Source organism: Sardina pilchardus, chromosome 7, assembly GCF_963854185.1.
Source record: "Sardina pilchardus chromosome 7, fSarPil1.1, whole genome shotgun sequence".
Taxonomy (NCBI): Eukaryota; Metazoa; Chordata; class Actinopteri; order Clupeiformes; family Clupeidae; genus Sardina; species Sardina pilchardus.
The window spans coordinates 6,117,976-6,128,286 of record NC_085000.1 but is presented as its reverse complement, the minus strand read 5'-3'; positions in this window follow the sequence as shown (position 1 = coordinate 6,128,286).

Below are 10,311 nucleotides of genomic sequence, written 5' to 3'. Positions count from 1 at the left end.
CTGGAAGATCCACCCCTGAGATCATCTGAGGTCGTCACACAACAGCTAGAACTGTGTGTGAGTGAGGGGGAGATGCCTTTGAAGCTGCCATGCAGACACCCTCACAAGAGAGGAGTCTAAGAGGAGAATGTGAAACGGGGAATGACTTCCCATCAACCCTCCACCTCATCACATTGTGATCACTGATCACACACCTCTGCACTCGCTCGACTTTCCCTTTCTTCTCTTGGTGTAGGTGTGTGTGTGTGTGTGTGGAGGGGGTGGGTGCTCGTCAGACTCTCTCCTACCCCATGACCGTCTCAGAGTTGCGTTATCACCACTGCTGTCGAGAAGGTGAATAGGACTCAATCAGGTCTCTACAAAGCCACACAGGGCTGGGACAGATTGGCCTGTCACTTCCAATTAAAACCAACGGCGAGTTGTGCAGCAGTGCCTCTCAACCTTGTGTAAGGAGTTATGTTGTAGCAGGTAGGCTGAACATGGTGCGTGCAAGCCATTAGACAATGCAAACTGATGGAATTGTGCTCTCCAACAGGACTTTAGTGTTAGTGTAAGTAAGAGCTGATTGTGGAGAGCACTGAGTGCAGTGCCCTAAAGTCACCAGTAGATGGCAGTAGCACCAAACAGTACAGAGACGGCATAGGTCAGAATGCCATGTTCAGGATCAATATTTGATTTTATTTGCCAAGTATGTCCACACATTTTTTTTAAAAAAAATGTTCGACTGTAAGTATAATTTACTGGCAATACAGTTAACAGACCGTGACAATATAGATAGTGTAAACAACAATAATATGCCTTGCCAATGGAACCGAGATTTGATGTACAGAATAGATACTGATCAGCTGATCAGCAATAGGAAAGAAACTGGTGAACTTTAGCCAGCAACAGCAGCCTCCTTTCTGTGATGTTTGTAGTGTGTCTTAAATGTTCTTTTTAAAGTTCTTTTTTATTCCTTTTTTAATCTTATTTAATGTGACTCTTAGGTTTTTATGTGTGGTACTGACCAATGCTTAGGGGGACAGTATTTCATTTTCTTTGTGTACAGGCGTGCATGAGAGAATGACAATAAATGAAATCTTAGATCTTGACATCTTGAATCTTGAATCTTGTTTTGGAGTGAGCTTCTGTGGCACCTACCAGAGGGGAGATGTTGCAAAAGGTTGTGTCCAGGGTGCAGGGCCATTCCTGTCCGATTCCTGGTCCTTGCGATATGTGCAAGTCATCAAAGCCCTGTATGCTTGGTGAACTGCTCAGCAAATGATCTATTTGCATTGCAATTATTTAGCATAATGACCATACATTGTATAGCCCATTGTAGGTATCATCCATAATAATCACACTGCAGTGCAATTTATAGTTTAAATCAAAGCACGAGCGGGAGGATTTTCTTTCCAGTGGAGGAATTCTCAGGGGCGGGTTATGTTAATTGCATTATTGTTGTTTCCAGGAAGCAAACAAATGCAGCAGTGTTGCTATGAGTGCCCACGAATGGGTTGCAAGTGTGTCCACTTTGAAGTTCATGAATTAAACTATTGATTGTAAGAATAGATCTCTTTAATGATCTCAGTTTGTCTTTGAGGTCCTCAGAGATCCAGAGAGCACAGAAGTTCAGATGGTGGTATAACGTAACCCATTGTTCTCATTACTGTGGCGCTCTATGGAGGCTATAGGTGTGTCATGGTGTGCCGCTGCAATCCATCACTTTTATTACTGCAATTTGTCACTGCATTTATTTACTGCAATATTTACTGCATTTGTTCAACATTGTACTTCCGTTTAATGTTGCATCATTGTTTTATATAGGTTTGCTCAGTGTGCTCCCAAATGTGCCAGGGACAGACAGGTATTTTATGAATGGAATCGTTATGGTGATTGATGTATGTTGACGAGTCTTTACGCCGATTCAGTATGTTGACCAGACACCTTTATGCCTTGCAGCCTCTTCTAGAGTACAGAAGTGTTGGCCTTGGAGGCAGAGCCAGAGGGGGTTTGCTATAGGCCTTTTTGTGAGGGTCTCCCAGACTCTATGAGGGCCTGGCTGGACTCAAAGGAGGGTTAGGGGGGTTGTGAGTCCCCATTGGGATGCCCGTCTCAGCAGCTGAAGCTTAACCACACCTCAGCCACCGCCCCCATCCCTTCCTCCCCTCTCCCCGCTCTCTCTCTCCCTCATCATCCTCTCTCCCTTAAAGGGATAATCCGGAGTGAAATGCACTTTAGATCAATTTTTCGGACTATTGGGAGTACATACGTTGAGTTGACACCAAAATCATGTCATTCGGATGTATTTTGAGAAAGTTCGAGCTCACCGTTTTTAGCCAAAACTCGTTAGCCTGGAGGTGACTCGGGCATGTCATTTCGCCGCTACAAAACGCTATATTTATACCTCTTCTACTGTTCCAAACAACACTACACTTACGTGGTAGTGAGTAGAGGGTCCCTAAAGCCAAACCGAAGTATCCCCACGTCTTTATGTGGTCGGATAGAGAGTCCAGAATGAATTTAATCGAGTCAGTACCTTTCCGGAAATGTCGCTGTTGCAGCTAGCAACGTTTTCACAACACTTTACTAACATTTCCGGAAAGGTACGGAGGTACCTCTCTCTCTCTTCCTCCACATCAGTGTCCTCCATTCCCTCCCTGTTCCCTTCTTTCTCTCTCCTCTCTCTTTCTCTCTCTCTCTTTCCCTCTCTCTCTCTCTCTCTCTCCCCCCCCCTCTCTCTCTCCCTGCCTCAGGAGGCTCAGACATCCTACAGTGTGCCCCATACCCCCCCAATCTCATCAGGGATGAGGGAGGCAGAGAGGAGAGTCTCCCAGCTAGCAACGTTTTCACAACACTTTACTAACATTTCCGGAAAGGTACGGAGGTACCTCTCTCTCTCTCTTCCTCCACATCAGTGTCCTCCATTCCCTCCCTGTTCCCTTCTTTCTCTCTCCTCTCTCTTTCTCTCTCTCTCTTTCCCTCTCTCTCTCTCTCTCTCCCCCCCCCTCTCTCTCTCCCTGCCTCAGGAGGCTCAGACATCCTACAGTGTGCCCCATACCCCCCCAATCTCATCAGGGATGAGGGAGGCAGAGAGGAGAGTCTCCCAGCTCCTCAGAGCTTCAGGCAGCCCTGCAGTGTCAACGCTCTGAGCATAAAGAACAGCGGAGAAGAGAGATTGTTTTTACTTCCCTCATTTAGGGCATCTGTGGGGGGAATCAGAGCCTTGGCACCTGCTGCCGTATCCTGCTTTCAAACATCCCCAAATCTCTACCGCCTGCCCACTGTGAGCATGGCAAAGCTGGCTCAGTCCCAGCGATGAATCCGCATGCAGTGCCAGGTGTTTCAACACCTACCCCCGCCCCCCACACCCTTGCCCTTGGTAAATTTACAGCAGGTGTGCTCACAATACCCCCCAACTTGCCCACATCACACAGGATGAGTAACTGTATTTCCCCCTACAATATCTGCAGGGGCCTTAATGAGTAGCAATAGCATTAATAATAATGATACATTTTATTTAAAAAGCGTCTTGTCTCCCGTGATACCTTCACAAACATACAAACACAATCATAACACATTTATAGAACAGCAATGTCATATTTACAACCAACATAATAAAATCATATCACAGTGAATATGCCTAAAAAGTTGACATTTTGTGATACTATAAAGTCTGCAACAGATTCATAGATTCATAGTATTGTAATCAGGGCTGTACGCTGCGAGCAGGTCGTCGCAAATGCGCGTAAATAAATATTAGTGCGAGTTGAACATTTTGTATTGTCGCACACGTGCGAATACTGATTTCATCCCTTTCATTCGCATTTTGCTCCTAAAATGAATCAACACCAAGTGGATCAAAGTGTAGTACAATTTTCGCGCATCTGTATACACATTTCAGAGTTCACAGCTCTGGAGTTGAAAACTCTTGCACCTGGCCGGACACTGGCTTTCAGCATCAATCTCGCGCTCTCAAACACACGCAAGAAATCACTCCAAATCCATTCTTCTTTTTCTTAAATCTGTTCCATATCAGTTGGTGACTATATGTAGCGATTACCGGTGAAACGGTGAACTATGATACACATGTTGACTATATTACCGTGTTCATTTAAAATATTATTATTATCACGGTCGGTTGATAAACACGGTGTGGAAACCGTAGGCTATGTAAATTCCTCCCAACTTCACCCGAGCCTGCATTTGACATAGGCCTGGTAGATTTGAAACAAAAATGGTATCCTACTGATTCTGTCGTCTAAATTATGGATTTAACCACGATTCGGTGCTACCTGCTTCAAAAAGGCGGAACATTTTCATCGCAAATGCGCTGTAGGCTATCATATAGCCACTCTGCGTCTTTGTAGGCTACGTTCACATTAAATCCATTCCACTAAAGTTATCAGGAGAATACCGTAACGTTTTTTTTTAGCACTGGTTGTCACTCATTGGATATAACAGATAGCCTATACCAAACTCCAAGACACGTCATGGTAAGTTAAGTAAGAGTAGGTTAAGCACCCAGCAACATGACCAAGGGAAAAGTGAACGGAACAACTCACAATGCCATGCCACGGTAGGCTACCTAAATCATAGAACTTAACATTACTGGACACTCATCTTTTCTATTACACCCGAAATATTTGTCTTTACCTTTATTCGTTTTTTTAACATTCATGTTATTTAATGAAAACATGTACCCTTGAACTATGCGTGACTAGTATTTTCCTAAAACCGAATGAAATCTAATTATGTTCAGTACGGTAGGCTACTTAAAGTGACGGACATTCAATTAGACCTACACACCACCACTGTAATATCATTAAAGACAAGTGTAATCAATATGAAGTATTCAAGATATTGCAAATGCTATAAATGGTTAGCAAAATGTATACAAATTCGGAAATCAAAATATGAAATAGAAACAAGACAAGCCATTTTCTGTGTGTGTGGAGGGTTTGAGCAGAGACTAGGATTGCCACTGCTGTGAATGATCTGTATCCTGCTTAAGGTTTTCAAGGAAATTTCTTAGTGCTCCTAAATTTTTCTCTGTGCTCCTAAATTTTTTCATTTAGGAGCACCTGTGCTCCTAATGAAAAAGCTAAGCGTACAGCCCTGATTGTAATGGGGAAGCAAACTCCAGAGCTTACAGGCTGAATCTTTCAGCCATGGTGTTGAGGTTCACGGTTGGTATTTTGAGTAGACTAGGGAGTATTCCAAGTAGGTTTAGTGACAAACATGGACAAACTCAGAGTAAGTGGTAAACCTCTTACAGTTTTTGCCCGTTGCTTGAACACTATAGACCCATGCTTAGACTAAAGTAACACAACTTTAAGTTTTGTTGCCATATCTCAAACACCTATACCTATACCTTAAACAAAAGTGCTGCTTTGCACTCTAGTTGCAATTCTGCAACACACTTACTCCTTTATGCAACACACTTGGTCCTGCATACTACTCTCTATGTCATACATAGACACTTCGTTCAAAAATGAAATCTCAGAGTACCATTTGTTAAACACATGTATCCAAAATACAAAACACATCGGGTAATTGCAACCACTCAAATACACACCTGAACACACTTACTTGCAAAACTGAACACCAATCAGCCATCTACAAAAAGCCCATTCGTTTAGCCATTGGAAATGGTGATGTGAACGGTATATTTCCCAGTGTTGTGTCATTGTTTCCTTGTGTGTAGAGTTTTGGCACAATGAGTGAAGTTTTTCTAAATGTATTCAAGCAAATATGTTTTATATAAAGTAGACTAGTGCATTCCTCCTGATTTGCAAGTGTATGCATATGATGCAAGTGTGTTTTATTTTGTCACCAGAGTTACATTTTGACAAAGGATTGTTGGGTTTTGATTGCAGAGTTTAGGTACTGATAGAAGAGTTTCAATTTGGCATACATGTGAAAGGTTTATTTCCTAGTGTTGTGTTATGTTTACTTGTGTGTAGAGTTTTGGTATGGTGAGCGAAGTGTTGCAAAATGTGTTCAAGCAACGGGCAAAAACTGTAATAAAGCTTGACTCTCCTAACAAAACAATATCATAGGGATCTTGTTGTACCACTTACTCTGAGTTAACTTCCCTACTGTAGGTCTGTCACTAAAGCACGTACTTGGAATACCCCCCAGCTGAGGATTGCAGTGACCGGGCAGGGGTGTAATAGCCTGGATGCCCCGCCTACATCCTTTTTCTGCAGGGAACTTCATATTCTGACAAGAATTGAGTATGACGTCATCAGGCTAGGGGTGTAACTCTCCAGCCGGCCAGTAAGGTAAGAGGAGCATGATGATAAACGGCCTTATATGTGAGCAGTAGGATTTTACATTGGATTTGTTATGCAACAGGAACCTGGTGAAGTGGGGCGAGTAGTACAGGTGTAATATGGCTTGTGGATTTGGAGCGTGCGTGTGATGATCCTTGCTGCAGAGTTTCTAATTAACTGTAGTCGGTGGAGTAGCTCATTTGGGATGCCAGGCAAGGTGGAGGTGTTAAAGTAGGTAATGCGAGATGTGACATCTTCTGCACTGTGCTGAGCAGGGCTGTAGCGGGGGCTAAACGCAAGTAAACACAGTTTATCAACCTCACAAAAGAGTTCATTCACCAATTGCAATTTTTAACATTCAAAAATCACTCTGTATTATCCACATTCACTATATGTACATTGATCAACAATAGGAACCAGTCAATACCACTGGTATTGCTATAAACATTGAACAATAAGCTCCACCATCATCAAATATGTGACACCACAAGGCGCCATCCAGCTTACCGTGATAACAGAATTCATAGTTTACCCACCTCTTATTTTACTACTCCCCCCCCCGGGAGCTGAGAGAGGGCTGTGCCTAGTCTTGCGATGTTGTGCAGGTGAAAAAAGGCACTGTTAAAAATGTGAGTACTGAAAAAGAGCATACTAATATTACACCAAGGCTTTTGACTTGAGCAGACCTAGAGCAAGGTATGATGCAGCCTCCTACAGAGAGGGTTGTGTTGTGTTGTGAGACACAACTAGTGTTTCAGTGTTATTGATATTTGGTTTTAAGTAATTCTCTGTAATCCACCAATTAATAATAGCAATGATGATAATAATGCATGTAATTGTCTTCAAGACAGTCAAAGAAGCTTGTTGATATCATAGAGACAGGATGAATGATGGACACCATGCCACGGACAGGATTTACTGTAGTCTAGGTTTGTTTTTCAGATTTGATCTGACCATTAGCCATTTTGAAATAGGGGGATATAACACCAGAAGTGCTAATTATTTAGGTTATCAATAGGGCAACGGACGGCAGGGTTAACCAAGCTTGTTGGAATAGCATCCAGCTAACAGGTAGAGGAATTCACTTAATGATGAGAAGAGAAATGCAACATTCTGCTGGAAGGCTGAATTTGGGGTGGGCAGCCAAGAATATTCACTGACCGTGGTTCTTGTAGCTTAATATTTAAACACGTTAGTTGATGCTGGTGAATTGAATGTTCATTTTTAGTGATGAAAAAGTTCAGGAAGGCCGCGCAGCGTTCATCAGAGAGATTCTGATGGATGGTGTTATCAGGTGGCTTACGTAGACCACCTGAGTGGAAAAGAGAGCCCTGGTGTTTCTCTCTCCTTCACTGATGATGTTTGCATAATGTGCTGTTTTGTAGCAGAAAAGGGCGTTTGGTTGAAGAATATGCTCAGAGTACATCCTTTTATGCACAGCAAGAGCAGACTTTTGTCGATTTGATAGCCGCTCCAGAGTAAGAGGAGAGGGAGTGGGAGCTGGGCTTTTCAGGCACAGAATAGCAATAACAGCCACACTAAGAGATATGCCTGACTACACAGAGGGCAATGCACAAGTCTGCTTAGGAGAACACATGAGTCAATCTCTCTCTCACACACACAAACACATACTGTATTCAATTGTATGAATACACACACACACACACACACACACACACACACACACACACACACACACACAATAGGAATATTTTTCAGCCAGGTTTTCTGGTTTGGAAATTACATGACAATCCTTTGATGGCTATCTTGAATATAGCACATGAGCACAGCATCAAAAACAGCTGAAGAGTCTCTCCTCCTGATTTTGCTACATTTCACAAGCTTCTTCTGAACTGTGAAGTGCGAAGTGTGTGTGTGTGTGTGTGTGTGTGATAACACAAAGGCTCGCCGCCTTGAAATAGTACCTTGTCAGATGATTGTGAGATAACAGGAATATACACATTTTCTGAAAACTGTGCATGAGCTATTTCGCATTTGGGCCTATAAAGACTCTTTAGTCTTTAGCTTTACAGTAAGTCCTGAACAGGTCCATCTTTGTAAGCAGGCCAATGAGGCACTCTTAGATGGAAGTTTAAGTTGACTATTTAGCGGATGCTTTTATCCAAAGTGACACGGCTTCACAACTACAGACTTGGGAATGGAACCCAGGGGCAACTGATTGTCAAGCAGCGATGTTGCTGATGCTCCACCACGTCGTTATAATTGGTGCATAATTGGTGCATATGCTGTGTCGGTGGTGGGGATGATGAATTCTGACACTACGGTCTTGATTAAAACTTTGTTTGTGTAAAGTTTGGTGTGCATTTCTTTTCATCTGGGAGAGACCCTCCAAGAATCCTTAGAAGTGTGCTAAGGATTATGTACATAAAATGTAAATGAGCACAGCAGCACAGGGAGCCCATTTGTATCCTCTACTTACACATTGGACATTTGTTATGGCTGATATTTAGATTAAACCAAATCAGTATGTGTTTGTGTTTGTGTATGTGTGTGTGTGTGTGTGTGTGTGTGTGTGTGTGTGTGTGTGAGAGAGAGAGAGAGAGAGCATGTATGTGTTTGTAGATGTATGAATGGCAGTAATTAGAGAGTATTCCATGTGTGTGTATACATTATGTGTGTTTGTATGTGTGTGTGTGTGTGTGTGTGTGTGTGAGAGAGAGAACATGTATGAGTGTTTGTAGATGTATGAATGGCAGTAATTAGAGAGTATTCCGTGTGTGTGTGTGTGTGTGTGTGTGTGTGTGTGTGTCCCAGGTGTCTGGTTCATAATGAAAGGAGGTTCTTGGCATTCGTTCAAGGCTTTAAGCACATTTGGGGATAAATTGCTGTAGGTGATAATAAAACAAAATTAACATGATAACAAAATACAAAAGTGGATACAAAATCATGCTTATCTATAGACTAATGCAGAAAAAACAACTGTGTTAAGATAAGCTGCATCTATTGGAAGAGCATTAATTCAAATGGTAAAATAAACAAAAACAAAAAAACAGTGTGTGACTGAAGTACTCTTGAACAGTCCTGGTTGTAAACGTCAAAGAGATACGCTAGAGGTACAGTATGATGCAAGGAAGTGAAGGCTCGGATTTAATAATTTAACAGCCGTCTTGACAGAGCAAGAGCACGCGAACGTGCCCTCACCCTCACTCCCTCTGTGGCAGCATGCTCTCATCTCCACAGCCCGTGCCTGTCCGGAGTCCAGACCTTTCCCATGAGAACCAGACAAAACTCAGGGCATTTGAATCTCCTCTGGCAGGTCCGTCTGGACATTTTCCCACTGAAGCAGCTTAATCCAAAATGATCAAAATCCAAGACAGAGGTGCACTGTTAAAGTGTTTTTGTACAAAAAACAATGTTTGCACTGATAGCATCAACCATTACATCAGCATACTACATTGGTTGTGTATAATGAACAAGTGTTTAATTTGAAAGTGAAAAAACTGTATTTAAAACCTTCATTGAAAGTATATGTGTTTGTAGCACGTTCAAAATGCTTTGGGAAGAGTTTAACATATCACCATGAATTTAATTTTAATTTCTAGTTACGCTCCTTGGAAATCAGAAATGAACTGTGGCTGTAGCTATCGCCATCCCATCTTTCCCAAGTCAGGGTTCCCCTTCATCAGGATAAGATGACATGTGAAAACTATTGTTTATGTACAACAATAAATCAGAGAGGTTGAATTGTAAAGCTATTGATTTCTTGTCAGTAGAAATGTCACCATCAGCCCATTTGTTGAGAGACAAAATGGCAGACATTTGTGAATCATCATGACAGTGTGCCCTTCTATTGTGTCCCTCACGCTAGTATTGATGTGTGACTTAGTCTGTGATGAGTCATTCCTCCATCAATGATAGACTCAATGTCTCTCTCTTGCTGTCTGTATTTGTCTTTCTCTCTCTCTGTCTCTCTTTCTCTCTCTCTCTCTCTTTCTCTCTCTCTCTCTGTCTCTCTCTCTCTCTCTCACACACACACACACACACGCACGCACACACGCACACACACACACACACACAAACACACACACACACA